Here is a 22,948-nt window from a genome sequence, read left to right as displayed (position 1 = left end):
TAGTGGTTTGTTTATTCCTGAGTGTGTTTTATGTCAAGCGTATGCTGTCATTAAACATGACGGCTCGTGTGTGACATTTGCTGTCTATCACCCCTCCCTTTTCGACCCGTGCGCTTCTCAATACGGCCTGCATTTCTTTCACAGGGGTGCGTGTTGTAAAGCGATTAAAGATTTCTAAAACTCAATGTTGGTAAAACAATCCCCCATTACGGTGTCAAAAAAGTAAATGTTTATTTTAGATTTTAGACAAATCATGAACAATGCGACTATTAAAACATTTGTTTGTAACATCACAAGTTATTTAATGAAATATACCGTATACGTGTATAGTTTAAGCAATGATCTGAGCCATAACCTTCGGAGCCGGCAATACTATAATCTTTAGACGAAAGTCTAAACTAAATAAATTTTTAAACGGTTCAGGAATTCCGTGAATCTTTTCATAACCTGCACTATAGTTTCACGCGTATTAAAGATCCGGCGGTGCCTGACAAAGCGCCGGGTGAGCGTTCATATCTGCCATTTTAAAATAATGTTAATAAATGTAATTCTGTCCACTATGGCAAAATAGGATTTTATTTTAGATTTAGGGGAATCTTTAACCAAGTCTCTGATTAAGACATGTGTATACGTGCACAGATGGTGACAGAGAAACTTATATATGACGTTAATAAACTTTTAAATGTTTTTAAGACGTATTCACCCCCATTTTGGGGTTTTATTTTTAATTAAAGGCTTCTTAAAACATGTGTGAATATGTGTATATTATACAAAGAGTCTTATATTGTCTGCTCTGACAAAAATAAATTATTATTTTAGGTTTAGGGGAATTGACTGCGTGTGTCTTATAAATACAACTTGATAATACGTTTGTTTTGTAAAGAGACTTCTTTAAAGGCACGCAAGAATAAAATATTTTAGTTGTAACTGGTTAAACTTAAAGCCGATATTTTCTATCGAACTAGTCTATTTTCTGTTCAGACACAAAGTTTTCTGATGCTGATATTATGTCAGTGTGTGTTTGTGTGGGGGTCGTGTGATGTAATCTTTGAAAGTTTATGACCGAACCTTTATTGGGGAGCGACAAGAGATCTCCCGGAATCAGTTTGGATGGAGCAGAGCTGTTATACTCAAGTCTATTGGTATGTATGTGTTTCGCAGTGCTCGTTCCAGTATTTTGTCTTTTGTCTGATTTATTTAAAAACTAAAAATTCGATCTCTGGTATTGCAGCGAAATTGTCTAAACTGATGTTTAACTATTCCTGGTAAATCGCGGAGAAGAGTGGCCTGAACAAAAAAGTCAGACCGAGACTAGAACATCCCGCAGCGTAACACGGAAATCTTGGAGCAAAGAGACGCCGAGTGGCTCGTGTTGTGCGGGGTGTATTTATTTAATCCTGTTACAATAGATTTAAACAAATTGGTTTGTTTTAATATTTTCTAATAACATGTGTTATCTGTTTTAAAGGTTTGGATATCTGCTGCAAAGCGAACGTTGTGTGTACTATTGCAAAATAGCGGATCTCCCCGGTATGTTTATGTTGCATAAGAAAAAGTTGTTTTATTTAGATATTTGTCCTAATAACTTGTTTTTATCTGTTTACAGGTTAGGATACAGACCACAACGCTTTGGACGTATCTTTAAAAAAGAGAAAAATCAGAGACTTTTTGGATTTGTCTGGGGACATTTTAAACATTTTGTGTCAAATTGGATTTAAAACATTTCGGATACTGGATACCTAGTTTGATTTGTCCACAGAGCTTGTTTAAGACGTTTTCACCTCATTTTAGGGTTTATTTTTAATTAAAGGCTTCTTAAAACATGTATGAAAATGTGTATATTATACAATGAGTCTTATATTGTCTGCTCTGACAAAAATAAATTATTATTTTAGATCTTAGGTCAAATGACTGCGTGTGTTTTATGTCAAGCGTATGCTGTTATGTTTAATGATGGCTCGTGTGTGACAGCTCGTGTTTTGGCATTCGATGTCAGCTCTCACCCTTCCTCCCTACTGTCTCACAAGCCATGCATTCATTCACAGGGGTGCGTGTTGTAAAGCGAGTAAAGATTTCTAAAACCCACCGTGGGTAAAATAATTCCCCATTACGGGGGTCAAAAAAGTAAATGTTTATTTTAGATTTAGACAAATCATGAACAATGTTATAATTAAAACTTTTGTTTGTAACATCACAAGTTATTTAATTAAATATTCCGTATACGTGTATAGTTTAAGCAATGACCTGAGCCATATCCTTCGGCGTCGTCAATACTACAATATTTAGACGATAGTCTAAACTAAATAAAATTTTTAAACGGTTTCAGGAACTCCGTGAATCTTTTCATAACCTGCTCTATAGTTTCACGCGTATTAAAGATCCGGCGGTGCCTGACAAAGCGCCGGGTGTGTGTTCATATATGCCGTTTTAAATTAACCTTAATAAAATGTAATTCTGTCCACTATGGCAAAATAGGAGTTTATTTTAGATTTAGGGGAATCTTTAACCAAGGCTCTGTGGACAAATCAAACTAGGTATCCAGTATCCGAAATGTTTTAAATCCAATTTGACACAAAATGTTTAAAATGTCCCCAGACAAATCCAAAAAGTCTCTGATTTTTCTCTTTTTTAAAGATACGTCCAAAGCGTTGTGGTCTGTATCCTAACCTGTAAACAGATAAAAACAAGTTATTAGGACAAATATCTAAATAAAACAACTTTTTCTTATGCAACATAAACATACCGGGGAGATCCGCTATTTTGCAATAGTACACACAACGTTCGCTTTGCAGCAGATATCCAAACCTTTAAAACAGATAACACATGTTATTAGAAAATATTAAAACAAACCAATTTGTTTAAATCTATTGTAACAGGATTAAATAAATACACCCCGCACAACACGAGCCACTCGGCGTCTCTTTGCTCCAAGATTTCCGTGTTACGCTGCGGGATGTTCTAGTCTCGGTCTGACTTTTTTGTTCAGGCCACTCTTCTCCGCGATTTACCAGGAATAGTTAAACACCAGTTTAGACAATTTCGCTGCAATACCAGAGATCGAATTTTTAGTTTTTAAATAAATCAGACAAAAGACAAAATACTGGAACGAGCACTGCGAAACACATACATACCAATAGACTTGAGTATAACAGCTCTGCTCCATCCAAACTGATTCCGGGAGATCTCTTGTCGCTCCCCAATAAAGGTTCGGTCATAAACTTTCAAAGATTACATCACACGACCCCCACACAAACACACACTGACATAATATCAGCATCAGAAAACTTTGTGTCTGAACAGAAAATAGACTAGTTCGATAGAAAATATCGGCTTTAAGTTTAACCAGTTACAACTAAAATATTTTATTCTTGCGTGCCTTTAAAGAAGTCTCTTTACAAAACAAACGTATTATCAAGTTGTATTTATAAGACACACGCAGTCAATTCCCCTAAACCTAAAATAATAATTTATTTTTGTCAGAGCAGACAATATAAGACTCTTTGTATAATATACACATATTCACACATGTTTTAAGAAGCCTTTAATTAAAAATAAAACCCCAAAATGGGGGTGAATACGTCTTAAAAACATTTAAAAGTTTATTAACGTCATATATAAGTTTCTCTGTCACCATCTGTGCACGTATACACATGTCTTAATCAGAGACTTGGTTAAAGATTCCCCTAAATCTAAAATAAAATCCTATTTTGCCATAGTGGACAGAATTACATTTATTAACATTATTTTAAAATGGCAGATATGAACGCTCACCCGGCGCTTTGTCAGGCACCGCCGGATCTTTAATACGCGTGAAACTATAGTGCAGGTTATGAAAAGATTCACGGAATTCCTGAACCGTTTAAAAATTTATTTAGTTTAGACTTTCGTCTAAAGATTATAGTATTGCCGGCTCCGAAGGTTATGGCTCAGATCATTGCTTAAACTATACACGTATACGGTATATTTCATTAAATAACTTGTGATGTTACAAACAAATGTTTTAATCGTCGCATTGTTCATGATTTGTCTAAAATCTAAAATAAACATTTACTTTTTTGACACCGTAATGGGGGATTGTTTTACCAACATTGAGTTTTAGAAATCTTTAATCGCTTTACAACACGCACCCCTGTGAAAGAAATGCAGGCCGTATTGAGAAGCGCACGGGTCGAAAAGGGAGGGGTGATAGACAGCAAATGTCACACACGAGCCGTCATGTTTAATGACAGCATACGCTTGACATAAAACACACTCAGGAATAAACAAACCACTAAATGACCCGTCATAAAACCATTAAATACTTTCTGTCTAAAGTTGACAACTTGTACAGATTTTGATTGATGGTCCCGCCCCCCTGTCAAAGGGTCATAAAAACGACCTGTCAGACAGCAACTGTCACCGGGTGGGGGAGGGGGTCATAAAAGTTTGACGAGTGCCGGGTTACTACAACTACTCTCATGTGATATTAGACCTTTCACCTAATGGACAAAATAAATTGTGAAAAAATCATTTTGTACTTTCATTGGAGGAAGGACCCAGACAGAAGGACTTCCATCACATTAGGCAAGTAAGTAACTTTATTATCCCAAATGTGTGTTCCTGTAACTTAACTGGTAAAACGTGGTGGGTATGGAGGGAACACACATACAGATAAAAGCTTCTGCTAAATGCATACAAATGTAGATCACCTGCTAACAAATTCAGCAGTATTATGTATTAATAACGTTTTCTTCAGAAAATGTAAAAGTATACAACTAAACTGAGCAGCATTGAACTGTTGGCCTCATGTTCAGTAAGTGAGAGTGAACACAGGTTTCAGATTTAACGTAAGAACTCAATCCAAACCAGGCACGTGTCCAAATGAAACCAACCAGACAACACTCAGAATGTGTACTCTCTTTCACACATTTACAAAGCTGTGTTTCTCACCATCAAAACAGTAACAGCTCTTTTTAAAATTTAAGCACATTCTATACTTAAACAAACAGCACTATGATTTTCATAAGAAATGTCTTCCTGTAGCTCAGTTATGAAAGCATTTCTAATGCAATGCAAAGGCTGTTGGTTCGACTCCCAGGGAACACACATACAGTAGTGATACAAGTTATATAGCTTCAGTGGACTCAAAGTCACTTTGGATAAAAGGGTGATTCTCACAAAATCCAAATTTAGAAGGTGTCCAGCATCAGAATTTTTAAAAGCCCTTGAAGCCAATTTTTTGCACATATAAGATTAAGGTCTGAACTTACTATAACCATTATTTTTAGAGGATTTAAAAAATTATTCATTTTTTATTATTATTTACATTTTTAAGATTTTAATTTTCAAAAATTATCATTATCGCAACATGATATTACATTAAATATATGCATTTACAAACTCATGTTTCGGTAATGAGAACTAAAAAGTTGTCTAGGTACTATGACATTATTACTATGATTACTTTTTTTTTTTTTTTTGAAAATGTTAGTTCCTTGAGGGCTTGAAAATTGGTTTTAAACACATTTATATTAATTTTTATTGTCTCTACATTACCAATGATCACCAAATACCACATGTTTCTTTACTATATAAATGTTTATAGTATAACATGCACTGAAGCTTTTCATTTGTTAGATTTTTTAATTATAAATATTTCCATGTCAAAGAACCCAAATCCAGTCATGGACACGTTGCGGTAATGAACATTTTCCCACTGAATGGGAAAAAAAAACAACAAAATTGGTTTGTATGATTTGAAGTCATGTGCAAAATAGTACATGAAGATATGTTTGTAACTGTATGCTTCTTAAATTGATACTCTTACTTTGCATTTACTTTTTTATCAAAATGTTTCATGACACCTCATAAGTCTAATTTTGCGAGAATTACCCAAAAGTTTCTACCAAATGCATAAATATACTGTCAGAAAAAAAGTTCAAAACTCAACCCTGGTCTCTCACAACCCTAACTCACTGAAATGTTGTACCTTTTTGAGTATAATATTATACAGTGGAATCTACTGTGTACCAGTTAACTGTTAGGGGTACAAAACAATTAATTGTGCCTTTAAAGGTACACAATAGGTCCTTAAGGCACAGTAACGTATACACAAAAAGGAACTCTCTGAACTCCAGGCTTGGCTCAAGTTGGCGTCGCCACGCCCGATTCATTCCCCGGGGTGGTTGCCCGGCACTTGAGCCTCTTCCTGTGAGGGTCGAATTCTTTGGATCGGTTCCCGTGACAGATGAATCGGCTAAGACGGATCCCGTGATGGTCCAATCTTCTGGGTCGGCTCTTGGGAGAACCACTGCCATGCTCGATTCATTTCTCGGGACATCTGCTGCCATGCTAGATTCATTCCCCGGGGTGGTGGCCGCCGTGCACGAGTCTGTTCCCTTGGGATGGTCTGAGTCGGTTCCCAGGATGGTCGTATCCTCGTCGGTTCCCGTGATGGTCGAATCGTTGGAGTCTGTTCCCAAAAGGGCTGGTTGGGAACATTTTGCCTGGGCCAAGATGGCCGTTCTGGTTTTGCCGGATTCGCCCTGGCCTCCTGTTCTGCCGGCTCCACCTTGTTCTCCATGCCCTCCTTCCCTCCCTCAGAGCAACCCTACCAGACTTTTGTTTAGACTTATGTTGGAGTGTCTGGGAGCCACTCTTTAAGGTGGGGGTTATGTCACGGTTGATCCGTGTCATGTTTTGTTCTTGTTCCGATCGTCATCACCTGGACGTTCATTGATTAATTACCTGATTCATCACACATGTTTGTTATCTAGTCTGAGGCTGCGTCCGAAACCGCATACTGTATAGTAGGTACTGAATTAGATGAAGTACCTACTTACTTGCCGTTAAAACAGTAGGTACTGTATAGTATGAATCCGGGTAGTATGAATGAGATTCGGACGTACTACATCCGCCATGTTGCTACATCACGTGACATACGTCGTCATCACGTCATGTCATTTCAGCGCGAAAACAGCCTCGTGCCTCTTCTTCTTCGTTGGATAACATCTCGTCCGGGGCATCATGGGATAGTGAAGCGTCCATCGTATGCACACTGCAAAATCTAACCGGAAGTAGTAGGTCATCCGGGTACTTTTCGCATACTGTTTTTCGAATACTATGTATTCGGACATACTACTCGCCTCGCCTACTGCTTTTCGCATACTATATAGTATGTAGTAGGCGGTTTCGGACGCAGCATGAGTGTATTCATACCCTTGTCTCTGTCATACTCACTGACGGATCATTGTCATTACTTCCCTGTCTGTTCCTGAGTTGGATGTTCCTGTTTTATCCGCCGTTGTATGTTACTCCTTATTTATATTAAATGTTATTTATTTCATGTGAACCCTGCATATGCATCCTGATTCATGTTCCCGGCGTGACAGTGTAATGTAACTTAATGTGAGCATAAATATTCTGTTAATAAATCATCAGGTAAAACAACATTTTAATTTTGCAAGGTTTGCATAAATTTTAAAAATAAAAAGCTGAATCCGTTATAACCTGTGGCACTTACCACTCTTATCGTATTGTTCTGGCAGCTCAGAGAAAATTCATGGTTTTATTTCGATGTCTTAATGAAACTGAAAATGTTATTTTAATGTCTTACAAGCAATACCTTTTGGCAATTTAGAAATTTATGGTTGTCAGTTTGAACTTTGAAAAGTTTCACATAAGAAACCCTGGTATTAATTCCATTCAGCCCTGTATATGTTAATGATACTCATAAAGTTAAGAATTAATCCTTTTACAGTATCTTGGCACACCGACGGCATATTTCCCGATGAAACTTTCAACTCGAGCCTGTGCTGATGTTTGACAGGAACTTAATATGAAAGTGAAACGGTCAAAGGGACTAATTGTACATTTGCCCGGTCCCCTACTGATGGAATCAAAGAGCCTGGTACTTCTTCCCCCACACATACTCACTCTCTGCTCAATTGCCTTTAGCCATTGTGAGATCGGTGCATTATGACCTTGCCAACACTTTGAAATGGCTCAGTGAGAGGTCAAATTCAAATATTCGATATGTGTCAGTCTATCTGACCCACCGAAACTGTGTCCTCTCTTCTTTTTTCTATGTTTGGGAAGTGACATAGTGGGAGTGTGTGCTGAGTAAAAGTCAGGAGGTTTTGAGCTCATAGTTCAGTTGAGCATCAGACTAAAGCGCAGTTGTTGGACCACTAAAGTTCTGCCATGGAGATGGACATCTATGAATTGCTTTCCACTCCGATTGAAGAAGCGAGAGTCAGGATTTTTCATTTCCACCCCCAATTCCCTCCGAGTCGGTAATTAAGCACAGTTCAAACGGCTCATGACTGATGGCCGAGACCTGGGACCCGGCTGCAAATCTGAACATTAATATTTCAATTTTTTCCCATTAATTTAATCACATTTCATATGCTGATTTGAATTGGCCACGCTCCTCCACTCTGAGTTGACTTTAATCCCAATCTAATTACTAATTATACGGTTGGAGGTTGATTGAACCAATCCTTCCAGTGCAGGGCCAATTTGCTTCTCTCTCTCTTTCTCTGTCTTTTTCTCTCTCTCTTTTATGTTTCATCTCAGCAAGGTTTTGACGACAAGTAGAATCAAACTGTCTCTTCTTTCGATAGCAAACACGACATAACATCGTGGACAATATTATAGTGAGAAATAACAAAATCAAGAGTTCCTTCTAAAGCCAAATCCAGAGTAAATCAATAAAATATATTTTTCAATAATTAAATTAAATAATTGTAATAAATAATTCAATAATAATAATAATAATAATAATAATGAATTATTGAACAGCTTACCTTTAGCACTGGTCATAGCATGCAATAAAGTATAAAGCTTAAGTTTAAGAGATTGCTTGAAGAAAAAATGATAGAAAAAGAGGTTTCAGATTTAGCTGCATCTGTATTCTTTGCGTTTTATTTCATCTGATTGCAATAACAGACTAACAGTATCAATCTTATGGGGAAAAATGTCTTTTAACAGCAAGTTTCATGGGCTATAAAGACCTGATGACAAAAGCAAATAAAGTTATCCAGACATTTCCAGTCTAAGTACATCTCTTCTGTGTATTTAGGCCAAGCGCAGAACGAGAACTGATTTGTTCATCAGTGTATGGCCATGCAGATTCTCCAGTTGTTGTTTTTTTACAGTAATCTGCTGTAAAACTGTCTAGAGAAAGACCATTTCAATACATCCCCGTGGGTTGCTCTTGGAGCTCACCATTGACTAAAGTGCACATGGGAAGTCCATTTATCTCTGACTTTACTCACCGCTGGAACGAGTGATGCCAGCAACAGCGTCTCCGCACCTCTCCGTCTGGGTCACATATGAGAGGAAAAAGTGTGTTTTGAAAATGTCAGCATAATTAGTGTCTGGAGCTGGATTGGTTAAGTCTCTGACACTGGAATAATAAATGGTATCATAGGGTGACAGGAGGCCACTTTGGCAACCTCTGAACCATTCTCACTTTCTGCACATGTACCTAAAAACCTGCTTTTTGAATATCCATTGATGTGCGGGCGAGTGTGGGTGTGTGCACGATTGTTAAAACATGCACGGTAGGCGTGCGTAAGTCATTTGCAGGCTGATGTGAAGTCCAGCTGTTGGCACTGACAGCTTTGCGTTAAGGAGGTGTTGGCCTGGCTAGTATGGAGCCCTATGGGATGCTATAGCCTATGCGTGTATATGAAGAAGTGATTTTCAAGGTGTGGCTCAAGTTAAACTTGAAAAACTGTGCTTTGCCTTAGAGAGCCGGGATTTGGAAGCCTTAACCAAAACCATTGTAAGCCTGTTTAATGCCTCGTCTGCCTTACAAGTTGTCGACGAATTCTGTTTCTATCATCGAAATAAATGACCTGGAGAATTTCCCTCATCTTTCTTCTCTAGGGAAAATAAACCAATCCTTTGGATAAACTGCGGTATTGAGATGCAGCACCGAGCACTTTATTTCACCAAGAAATCATCTGTAGCGCAAACACACGCATCTTAAGTAACAATAATTTTACTTAATTTTGAAACAGTGGAAGAGCAGTACAATGGACCGTCTTGAATGTTAACCACAGCAACGGCAGGCAAATATAGCTGATGGCTCATTGTTCGTGCATTTGCCATTATGCGTTCCCCCACAGACTGGGTTTATATAGCATTTAAATGGCTTTACAGTAATCTCTCCATCTGAGGCGAGGAAAGTATGGCTCCCACCCTAACACGGCATTAAACCAAGATCCTACTAATGGAGGACTGCATGAAGACAATTAAAGTGCCATCTAATTAAACTGTCTAATATGTATATTACAGCCATTACAGAGGCTGATTTGAAGACAGAATGTGTGCATTAAGTCACATTAAACTGTAATTGGAGTGCTTTCATTAGACAATGACTGGAGAGTAAAGTAAACAAATAAATCATGGATTTCTGTTTTTCTGTTCTTGCCTCCTCTCGTGGAACGGCGGCTAATAGAAAATAAAAAAGTGAATGCTGGACCATGATGAAGTCGGTACTTTGGCATTTGCAATGCATATTTTCATGTTAATTTATCTTTGATATATCCATTGTGTTTGCAACTTGCCCAAGCTCATCAATAACCCAGAAGCAAATATTATGTAAACAATAATCACTATCTATCTATCTATCTATCTATCTATCTATCTATCTATCTATCTATCTATCTATCTATCTATCTATCTATCTATCTATCTATCTATCTATCTATCTGCTAGTTTTTGGACGTCTCCAAGAAATGGTCGATGTGAATGAGAATCTGAACTCCCCGCGTGGCTTTGGTCTCCTGCCGTCAGTCTCAAGAGAATAATGAGAACTCCACACAATGTGTCTGATTTCAGTCCTCTAATCAAACATATTTAAATGCCCCCCTGATTAAATGGCACACTCAATTAATTATAATGGTGGTCTTTGCTGAAGGGGACTTTACATGTACTTGATGTAGACGAAAAACTGCCTACTAGCACTTATATTGATGTGAGATACGGTTTGATTGGGCTGCTGACTCTTTTCGAAAAGCAATGTTCTCAAATCATTTTTAAAATGTGCAAAATAATAAGTGCATTTCTCGAGACAATTTGTACAAACTGCACAACATCATGGATTTCCTGCAAAAGCGTGTAACTTGTTCAAATTCCTCAAAAGCAATTTTTATGTCAGTGAACATGTCAGTCCCATCAAAATGGCAAGTTCTTGTGTCATTGTTCATGAACAAGACAGGGAAAATGTTTAGCCATGTTGTCAATATGACAAGAGTACACAATTATATGTGTCAGGATTTTCTGATGTAAACTTTATGGCTACATTTTTGATAATGATGATTGTAAATGAACATGACTGCACTTTTTCCCCATACAACAGTATGAAACACTCATTATCCAGCTGAAAAAGTAGTACACTTCCATAGTGTTCTTGAAGTGCTTTATTTTCGCACACTAATTTTGTACTTAATATACAAAAAATTAATCTTTAGTACTTCTTAAGATCATCTAAATGTACTTCATTGTGCTATTTTGGGACACCATAAATATGAACTAAAGTGTGCTAAAATGTATTTAAAAATGTATTTAGGTACCACTTGTAGGAACCCATCTTTGTATGAAAGTTGAGTTCAAGTGTTAATGAAATACATTTTTTAATACAGAGATAGTATGTTAAAAGTGCATTTTAGTTCATATTCATGGTGTCTCAAAATAGCACAGTGAAGTACACTTAGATAATCTTAAGAACATCTTAAAAAGTACTAAAGATGAATTTTTAGTCTGTTAAATACAAAATTAGTGTGCGAAAATAAAGCACTTTAATTACACTATAAGTGTACTTCTTTTTCACCTGGGTTGTGTATGTAAAAATTGCATTGCAAGAGACTGGGCAGAAATCACATTTACACCTATGCTTTTTTCTGTAAAAAGTTACACACATTGTGTATTGAATAAATCAAGTTTTACAGTAGAAATGCTCACTGTCTAATAATAAAAATAAAATTTCAAATTAAAGATTTCTCCTGATGGACATCCTGATGTCCCACGCTGTCAGGCAGAGTCTCATACATCACAACAGATATTTATTTGGGATGCACCGACACTAGGGATGCATATCAATTAATCGCGATTAATCTATAGCAGAATAAAAGTTTTTGTTTACATCATATATGTGTGTGTACTGTGTATAATAACTTTGTATAGTTAAATGCACACACATGCATGTATATATTTAAGCAATGTTTACATGTGTATATACATTTGTATATTTATGTATAATTTATATTATATATAAATATAAATACTTAATATATAAATATATTTTTTTCTTAAAATTATACATGCATGTGTGCATATTTATATATACATAATTATTATACAAAGTTCACACACATATATGATGTAAACAAAAACTTTTATTCTGCTATAGATTAATCGCGATTAATTGATATGCATCCCTAACCGACACCGATACTGGTATCGGGTATCAGCCTCGATACCACATTTTCTAAAGTACTCGTACTCGTTAAAAGTCCCCCGATACCTGGAATCGATACCACAGTCTGAGAAATGTCTATGTTTGAGCAGCGTGTAAGGGGTTAATGCCTCTTGTTTTGTCCAAAGAGGCAGAGTTTACAACAAACTGGAAAACTAGTCCATTGTTTTTTTGTTAAATTATATGACTAAAGCTGTTACCTGTAAATTTAAATCATGTTTTTTTATTAAGTACTCGGTATCGGTATCGGCAAGTACTGAAATGCAAGTACTCGTACTCGTAAAAAGTTGTATCGGTGCATCCCTAATATTTATGCTTGCAACGTAGCAAATAATCACTAAAAATGTCTTATATAGTGCTAAAACACTTTACACATTCATTCCCCTTTAGCAATTTATCAATTCAGTTCACATTTACAAAAGTGTACAAAAATAACTAAAAAGCAGATTATGACAAAAGATCAACTATTCTGCATGTCATGACTAATTTCTAAATGTTTTGAGGTGTAAGACTATTCAACAGAAACTAGTATAATGTATTTTGATGAAAATGACACAAGCTCTTGAAAATGTAGCAAACAACAGACAATTGTACATAATCAACTACGTTTTGAAACGTATCAAAGCATTTGCAATTTGTCTAAAACAATGAGAATTTGCTTATACCCCGTATGTTGTGCACAACTGATGTGAAGGTTGAACAAAGTTTAATTTCTGATCTAAGAAATGCTCCAAAGCGACTGAGAAAAACTGTAAAAACATAAGATTAATAAAAAAAATAGTTCATTTTGGGTTTAAAAATATCACTATTCACTTTTCTATTTCATTTTTCCATCCCAGTTAATCACATTTTACATACAGTGTTTTGTTGTGGGTGTATTTAGTGAAATGCTGTCGCCTTAAATGAAAAAATCTGACTGCAACTTTTCAAAACTTGTAGCACTGCCATCTTCATCAACTGCAGTAATGCAGTTAAGCACAAATGCAGCTGTGATGGCTAGAGAGATAGGAAAACTATTTCCACTCTCCACATGAAACAGTCAAAGACTGTTGTATATGATGTGTGCTATCCAAAACAGCCACAAACAGAGCTGTTACCCACCAACGGTGTCGTCTATGGGAATCTGCATGTGTAGATGATGTGAACTATGGAGCCTCTCCAAATGGCTCTCAACCGTCATTGGGTGCTCAGTGGATCGAATTCGCCAAAGTCGTTTCGACGTTTCAAATTGCTCTGAAATGAAACAATATCACAGTTTCGGATTTCAATTTGAGCCCCTGGGGGAATATTGTTTCAAGCCATTACTTCTCATCATGGCTGAAATGGGTCTCCCCATTGTGCCGGAGCCCGTGCGCTTTGAGCTTAGCGACTTTCCGGTCCTCGGCTTTACAGAATGTACTGCGTTTTAAGCATTCGCTAAGTACAGCGGTCCTTACACTCCACCCCACTGACTGTGTTGAATACTTTTTACAGTAACCTCAGTGTACTGATGAGCCCAGCACAGCAATTTATCTATCCCAAGACAGACAGTGTGCAACTTCTGGAATTAAAAACTGGCGGAACCACGCAGCTTTAATCTTCTCTCGCTGCGTTGGGGTGTGTGGGGAGTCGCTCGCGTTGCCGTGGGAGGCGAATGATCTTACCCGTGTCCCCCGCTAACTCGACGCTCATTCCCTGGGACGGGCAATGATCTATCTGTACTTATTATTCCCCCGCCCATCGGCTGAACGAGATGAATCATACCTGTCAATCGCATCTCACACGGGGGCGACCGTGTTTGTTTATATCGATCAGCGGCATATGTAACAGCTGTTGATGGGGCCCGGGGCTCGCTTGGCAACCGTACAGTTGGCATGGAGAGCCGTGAACGCACACACAGCAAATCAATATAAACAAACGTGTGAGCGGATCAAGAGTAATGCCTTTCGCCTATGTGGCCTGTCGGGAGAGCAAAACAAAGAACAAATTCATTTTGATAATACGGGACCTCTACCCTAACCACAGCGCAGTCACGTCGGTGTTGAATTTTCCTGCGATTTACAGATTTACGACGTCTGAAACCTGAGCACACGTCCCAGTGCAGAGGTGCGGCGAGCACAGTTAAGGGGCGACTACAAACCACAGCATCTGCCCATGATTGCTAACCATTTATGGGTGTTAATTTGTGCTACCACTGTTTATAAAGTTCAAGGTAATTACCGTAGAGGTCAAGTCACAACAGAAATTAGCGAGTCAAGGGGCTTCACAACGCGTCTGGAATCTTCCACCCGTAGAGAGTCGAGGGTCTCAGGTGATTAGGGTAATGTTTCAACATCACTAATGCAGATGTCGGCTATGCCCTTACGAATCTGGGCCACGCCGAATGTGCCGTATACTTCAAGGTGGACTGAGGCGCATGCAAAGCTACGTGCGATGCTAAATCACAGCCTGAAAAGGCCTTTGCTTTCAGAGCTGCCAGTATAAACAGTAAGACCGATCTGTACAATGTGTTGATGAGGGGGCCTGCAGCTGCACCTGTATAAACACAACTCTGTCTCCCAAAGGAGCTGAACTCCACAGCTGCATGGACAGCCGCCCATCACTGCCAAAGAAGCGCCTATTCTGACCATAAATACAGATTTACCGAGCTAACTGTCACCCAATCAAGGTTAAAGTGTCATATTTTATTAATGGTGACTGTCTATAGACGTCAGGAAGTCCGAGCGGGAAGAAATATGGGGATATAAAGCACCTGGTGTGAGGCTGATGCAAGGTCAGTTTCACAGTAGATACTTGTGATTAAGTGTTTGCTGAAGCGTATTGGACACAGAAACACATGTTCCTTAAATGCGGTTAATTCAATAACTCGGTTTTCCCAGGTCATAAAATGTTCTCTGAACTTATGCTTAAAAAAATATTTGACACCGTTTCGGGTTTCAGGCATGAAGGCGACTTGAGCTTTCTCAGCGACTGGAGATTATGTCAAGGTTAGGTCATTGACTAATTCCCAAATCTCTAGATGAAGCAGATAAAGTCTACCCCTTGGGTCTTGTTCAGAACAGGCACTGTATTAGTATCGTTGTAAGCTCTTCCACGTTTCAAGTGTGAACACAGAAATACCGTGATATTATTTCTGTTACAAAGCTTAACTACTAAATGTTTTGGATAGAGTTTAACCGGAAACCAAAAGTACTGCTCCGCAGTGCAGAGAACAGCACAAACTTCAAGGTAAGATATGCAGTTATCAGTGCATGAGCCATTTATGAGTCTGTGCATCTCATGAGCCCAAATTCATTTAGTGGCTATCAGTGCTTGCACACTGTTGCCAAGACGAAGCGTCTGTGTTACAGCGATAAAGCTAAGAAATCCACCGTAGACTTCAGGCATGGAAAAAGATAAAATATATTATACGAATGAGTGTGTGTGTGTTGGGAGGGTGGTGATGCAACGGTAGTGATTTTTATAATAACTGTATTTTACAGTAGCTCTTTAAATGTCATATGATTTTTCGGGTTTAGATTAGGTTTGTCATAGAGACTGCACTGTTAGATGTCGCTGTAGATTTAGCAGTACATTACTGTAAAAATCCACAGTACTATACTGTATGTATACATTACAGTACAGTACTGCAGTTCATAATGCATTCTGGGTAAATTTGTTTGAGCGGGAAAATTTTACAGTATATTTTGGTCTTGATGTAACCTTGCTGTAGCCATTGCTGTAATGTGCCAGGTGTACTTGCAATAATCAGAGAAAGTGCGCCAGAGTCAAATCACACAGAGGGAGAGAGAGCACAACTCCTGGCTGCAGCTGAAGGAGGACGATTGATTTCTGGCAGTTCGGTAAGTTTTAAATATTTCTGTTTCATGAAAACTTAATTTTTAGTTTAAGAATGTTGTCAATAGTTTGTCACAATATTGTTTTAAACGTGCAATGAGAGAGAAAAACGGTCGCCAACAAAGTTTCAATCTCCCTCAGAAAGTAAGCTAACGTTACACACAGATGTCTACCGCTGCTTTTACTCGCTTTACACCTTTATTAATGAATATAGGGCTGTTTTAACTAAATTATGAGGGTTTTGGTGAGTTTATATTGTGTTGAAAGTGTGGTGACAATGAAACTATTTTTAACGAAATGGACAAAGACAACCCGCCAGCGCGGTCTTGCGGTCCCAGCATAACGGTCGTTTATCTCGGCGTTTCATCCGTTCAGTTAGCGTCAGAGAAAAGTATTAAGTTCGACTGTTTGGTAAGGCTGTGGTTGTAAACAGACAGGACTTGACACGCCGTACACAGCATACCGAACTCCTCCACAGAAGTGAAAACAAGAAACCTCATATTTAACTGGATACATGCATCGAACTCATCGCAGCTTTAACTTCGACCAAATATCATTCAGACCTGGGCTCATCTTAATATCAGATGAACGAAAGGGATTGCCGCGCGTATTGTTGTTCTTATTATATTACGGTAACTGTTATATCAGCAAAAGCAGAGAATATCTTCTCTAAAGCGTTTTACACGTCCAGTAAGTTGTCCAATACATTTTTATGGCATATTGTTTCCACCACTTCAGATGCATTACACGCTGTATATAAGTTTCGAAAACACATCAAATCAATGCACGAAAAGAGAATGGGCTCCGCATTTACGTACCTTTGTCTTCTCGTCTCTGTCATCTGATCCTTCATCTCTGGATGTAAAATACTCCATTATAACATCGTGTAGGAAACTGGCATCACCAGGATTGCTCAGATTTAGGCGATCATGTTTATCTTTAAAGTGAGCAGCTAGCTACTAACTTGTTAAAAAACTTTGCGTGAAATAGCGTGTTACACCGCAGCCGGTCCGGGTAAAACATTAAAGGGACAGTCTTTTTACCTTATCACTATAAATCGCTATTTTCTGCACTAAACGAGACATTTTCAGAGATTTTATGTAGACAAGATGTTATAATTAAAAAAAGACTTATTTAGATATTTAGATAATATATATATATATATATATATATATATATATATATATATATATATATATATATATATATATATATATATATATATATATATATATATATATATATATATAATATTTATATATATATATATATAATATTTATATATTTGTTTTACAACTGACTTAACACTTACAGTAATGTTTTATTTGTTAGCATAGCATGATATTAGATTTAAACACTTAATACATTTTTAAATCAATCACTTTGTCTCTGCACAATGAACATTATCAAATATTATTAATGTTGTAAAATATATTGTTCATTGTTAGTTCATATTAGCTAAGGCATTACCAAATGTTAAGGAATAAACTCTTATAGTAAAGTGTTACTAAATTTTCTTATACCATTTCCTTCACAATGTCTACTTATTTCTATGGCTAACAGATTTTGTAACATTTGTCTTTTTTACAGTCTTACCATTGCTTGTAAGCTGGATTGGGTAAGATGGATCATCTTTAAAGGCACCAGGCAAGTACATGATGTACAGTTACAAGTCATGTATTTTTTCGACTGCAATATTAAATGCTTTCACGTCACATGCAAAATTACACAGGAATGTGGCTGACTTTTTATTTGTAGTTTACATGAGTGTCATTGCACTTTTCAGGAGTTAAGGCAGATGTGGAGGCACAACGGGTGATACCAGACACACACCAAGCACATTATGTTCGGTAAGTTTGCACTTTACCACTACAGTTTCTTTAAATACCCATGTATACACTCATTCACTCATTCACACACAACACTGTAACACGACCATACACAACATGTACACAATTGTCTTAGTTTGCCATGTAGAAATATACAAACAGAAATATTCAGACTTTGGTTATAAGAAATTTAATTTAATAATTGTATTTATTTAGCAGAGGTGTCCCTGGACTTTATTGACAAAAGATTTTGTTTTCAGAATAAAAAGTTGTGTCCAAATCAGTAACAATTGTACTTTCTGTTCAGGACATTCAATCATGACAGGATCCAGGTGGATGCTGTCCATTGATGAAAGAGTTTGTTCAGCGGTAAGTGAATCTTCTGTATTTTAGTGAAATTAGGTGTGGAACAGTAGAATAAGAGCAAAAGGTTTCAGAATAGGAGTAAATTCAAGGCTGAGTTTAATTTTTTAAGAATCTTTTTCTATCTTATATTTGTTGACTTAATGTTTATGATATTTCTAACAGGTTTCTGGATAGAATTAATTCCAAAGATGGGAAAAAGTGCACATCCAGACAAGGAGCAAGCAAAAAGACAAGGAACTTGGTGCAGAGAAAAGCTGTGGCCATTAACCCCCATGTGAACAGCTTCATGCAGTCCCTGATTGAGTTCGAATGGACGACTTCAAAGTAAAGGCCACTGTGGTCTGTCTGCCACAGTTTAATGCATTTATTTTTAGTGTTAAATGAAACTTAAGTAGAATATTTAAAACTATGGGCCAGTGTTCTTTTTACCACAGTGAAATGTTACCTTTTAGTCGATGATGGACTTTAAACTGAAAACTTCAAACTATGGACCAGTGTTCTATTTGCCAGAGTTAAATATGTTACAGCAGGGGTCTCCAAACTTGTTTATACTTGTTGATTTTATTTTATGTTACTTGATTATATGTTTATTATTGTTTAAAATCTTGTTTTAAATATGTTTGTTTCAATTAAATGTTTTTTTAAATAAAATTTTGATACATACATTGCTTTGATTGCCTTTTAATTCATTATGTTTTAATTTAGCATTTTTACCATATTAATAACTATAGATTTAAACCTAAATCTCTAGCTATTTTATATAATATTATTGTATTAACTGTAATAAGTAATAAATAGTATTTATGGGTCAATATAGACATTACAGTAAATTACTGTAAAAATAGACTACTGTAATAAAATATTGTAAAATTACAGTACAGTACTGCTTTGTAACTATACAGTACTAGTTTGTGTACTGTAAAAGGGTATTACAGTACAGTACTGTAAAACCAAAATACAGTAACTTACTGGCAACCGTGCTGCCAGTACCGTACTGTAAAAATACAGGGAAATCGTTAACAGTGTGCTTTGGAAAGACTTTTCACGAGTTTTGTGATTCTTTTGTCTTGATTTTACTTGTTTATACCTCCAAAATAAATACAGAAAGATATGATTATTTTATTAATAATTCCTATTATTATGATTGATTTTTTTTATTACTGCTTAACTGTGTTTGTATTAGGGCTATCATGATATTAGACTTTCACCACAACTGTCATACACTGTTAACGATTTCCCTGTATTTTTACAGTACGGTACTGGCAGCACGGTTGCCAGTAAGTTACTGTATTTTGGTTTTACAGTACTGTACTGTAATACCATTTTACAGTACACAAACTAGTACTGTATAGTTACAAAGCAGTACTGTACTGTAATTTTACAATATTTTATTACAGTAGTCTATTTTTACAGTAATTTACTGTAATGTCTATATTGACCCATAAATACTATTTATTACTTATTACAGTTAATACAATAAATTTATATATAATAGCTAGATATTTAGGTTTAAATCTATAGTTATTAATATGGTAAAAATGCTAAATTAAAACATAATGAATTAAAAGGCAATCCAAGCAATGTATGTATCAAAATTTTATTTAAAAAAACATTTAATTGAAACAAAACATATTTAAAACAAGATTTTAAAAAATAATAAACATATAAACAAGTTAAATAAAATAAAATCAATAAGTATAAACAAGTTTGGAGACCCCTGCTCAGAGTCGTATAATAACAGAGTTACGAAACGCTTTGATCTCGCCGCCGCGCGGTCACGTGATTCATGTAACGTTCTACAGTTCCAAACCAAGCAGGGCTGTCAATCTGTTTGCATAGGTTTTCAGCTATTTTAGGTAAATATTAGCTTGTAATGGGAATTGATCACTATACTTACTGTGTTTATAACGTTTTTTTTTACTAGGGAGTGATGGAAATACAGTAAATCAGTTAATAAAGATAAACAGTTAATTGTGACCCAAATATAACTGTGGTTATCTATACCAACTACAGCAACACAGTTTATCTTTTATTTTTGTACCAAAATATGGCTATATAAATGGCTATCAATCTGCTAAAAACATAATTCCTACACTTTTACTATATTAAAATCACAAAAAAGATCGCCAACGCGGTTATTTGTAACAGTGAAGCATAACAGAAACACACTAAATTCATATTTAATTGTATTTATAGTACACATTAAATGTTGATATAATTATACATGATTTTCGAGGATACATCACTCGTATTACTTACCAAACACAATGAAACACATAGCAGCATTGTGAAGCAGTGTGACTTTCTTATAAGGCATATAGCTTGTCGCTGTTGCCCCCTAGTGTTACTCGTAATATATAAAAAAAGATAAGAATAAAGTAGATGGCCACCAGTAATAAAATATTAAACCATTAAATCTATATTATTCACACATTATACACAACTCATTAAAATATAAAAATTGTACTAGTTATTATTAACGATAATCATTACCTACAGAAGAGTTCATAAAATATCACTGTTGACTATATTAATGAAATGTCCGAAAATGTAAAGAGAAACGGTAATTTCATCGATTTACCAGCAGGTGCCATTGAAATGAATGGGCTTCAGTGCTGCGTTTGGAACTATGCGTCACTACCGGTCACTACATGAAACGCTGTTACTTCCGCATTCCATTCTTACAAAGGACGTCTATGTGAGTGTCGTAACTCTATTATTATACGACTCTGCCCCTGCTGTAACATATTTAACTCAGGCAAATAGGACACTGGTCCATAGTTTGAAGTTTTCAGTTTAAAGTCCATCATCGACTAAAAGGTAACATTTCACTGTGGTAAAAAGAACACTGGCCCATAGTTTTAAATATTCTACTTGAATTTCATTGAACACTAAAAATAAATTAAAAATTAAACTGTGGCAGACAGACCACAGTAGCCTTTACTTTGAAGTCGTCCATTCGAACTCAATCAGGGACTGCATGAAGCTGTTCACATGGGGGTTAATCGCCACAGCTTTTCTCTGCACCAAGTTCCTTGTCTTTTTGCTTGCTCCTTGTCTGGATGTGCACTTTTTCCCATCTTTGGACTTAATTCTATCCAGAAACCTGTTAGAAATATCATAAACATTAAGTCAACAAATATAAGATAGAAAAAGATTTTTAAAAAATTAAACTCAGCCTTGAATTTACTCCTATTCTGAAACCTTTTGCTCTTATTCTACTGTTCCACACCTAATTACATTAAAATACAGAAGATTCACTTACCTCGGAACAAACTCTTTCCTCAATGGACAGCATCCACCTGGATCCTGTCATGATTGAATGTCCTGAACAGAAAGTACAATTGTTACTGATTTGGACACAACTTTTTATTCTGAAAACAAAATATTTTGTCAATAAAGTCCAGGGACACCTCTGCTCAATAAATACAATTATTACTAAGACAATTCTGTACATGTTGTGTATTGTCGTGTTACAGTGTTGTGTGTGGGAATTGTGAATGAGTGTATACATGGGTATTTAAAGAAGCTGTAGTGGTAAAGTGCAAACTTACCGAACATAATGTGCTTGGGTGTGTCTGGTGTCACCCGTTGTGCCTCCACATCTGCCTTAACTCCTGATAAAGTGCAAGGACACTCATGTAAACTACAAATAAAAAGTGATTAGCCACATTCCTGTGTACTTTTACATGTGAAGTGAAAGCATTTAATATTGCAGTCAAAAAAATACATGACTTGTAACTGTACATCATGTACTTGCCTGGTGCCTTTAAAGATGATCCATCTTACCCAATCCAGCTTACAAGCAATGGTAAGACTGTAAAAAATACAAATGTTACAAAATCTGTTAGCCATAGAAATAAGTAGACATTGTGAAGGAAATGGTAAAAGAAAATTTAGTAACACTTTACTACAATAGTTTATTCCTTAACATTTGGTAATTCCTTAGCTAATATGAACTAACAATGAACAATATATTTTACAACATTAATAATATTTGATAATGTTCATTGTGCAGAGACAAAGTGATTGATTTAAAAATGTATTAATTATCATGCTATGCTAACAAATAAAACCTTTCTGTAAGTGTTTAGTCAGTTGTAAAACAAATATATATATATTAGTTGTTATATTATATATTATATATAAATATCTAAACAAGCCTTTTTTTTATTATTATTCTATAACATCTTGTCTACAGAAAATCTCTGAAAATGTCTCGTTTAGTGCAGAAAATAGCGATTTATAGTGACAAGGTAAAAAGACTGTCCCTTTAATGTTTTACCCGGACCGGCTGCGGTGTAACACTATTTCACGCAAAGTTTTTTAACTAAGTAGCTAGCTGCTCACTTTAAAGATAAACATGATCGCCTAAATCTGAGCAATCCTGGTGATGCCAGTTTCCTACACGATGTTATAATGGACTATTTTACATCCAGAGATGAAGGATCAGATGACAGAGACGAGAAGG

At 36.3% G+C, this 22,948-nt stretch overlaps 3 long non-coding RNA genes across 3 annotated transcripts; 2 read left to right on the top strand and 1 right to left on the bottom strand.

Annotated features, from left to right (window-relative positions):
* The first annotated feature begins 1,437 nt into the window (after positions 1-1,437).
* On the top strand, positions 1,438-1,901 carry LOC135772792 (uncharacterized). The gene is made up of 2 exons (XR_010543275.2): positions 1,438-1,530; positions 1,607-1,901. It is a non-coding gene; the product is annotated as an uncharacterized lncRNA (long non-coding RNA).
* Positions 1,902-15,988: 14,087 nt separating this feature from the next.
* LOC135782425 (uncharacterized) lies at positions 15,989-19,142 on the top strand. The gene is made up of 5 exons (XR_010545411.2): positions 15,989-16,287; positions 17,873-17,929; positions 18,069-18,132; positions 18,419-18,480; positions 18,640-19,142. It is a non-coding gene; the product is annotated as an uncharacterized lncRNA (long non-coding RNA).
* A 2,074-nt stretch (positions 19,143-21,216) lies between these two features.
* Positions 21,217-22,123, bottom strand: LOC135782452 (uncharacterized). The gene is made up of 3 exons (XR_010545418.2): positions 22,032-22,123; positions 21,743-21,804; positions 21,217-21,583 (listed from the first exon to the last, which is right to left on the bottom strand). It is a non-coding gene; the product is annotated as an uncharacterized lncRNA (long non-coding RNA).
* Between the last annotated feature and the right edge of the window lie 825 nt (positions 22,124-22,948).

Source organism: Paramisgurnus dabryanus, chromosome 19 (assembly GCF_030506205.2).
Source record: "Paramisgurnus dabryanus chromosome 19, PD_genome_1.1, whole genome shotgun sequence".
Taxonomy (NCBI): Eukaryota; Metazoa; Chordata; class Actinopteri; order Cypriniformes; family Cobitidae; genus Paramisgurnus; species Paramisgurnus dabryanus.
Note: the sequence above shows the minus strand (reverse complement) of the source record. Positions and strands in the feature narration are given on the sequence as shown.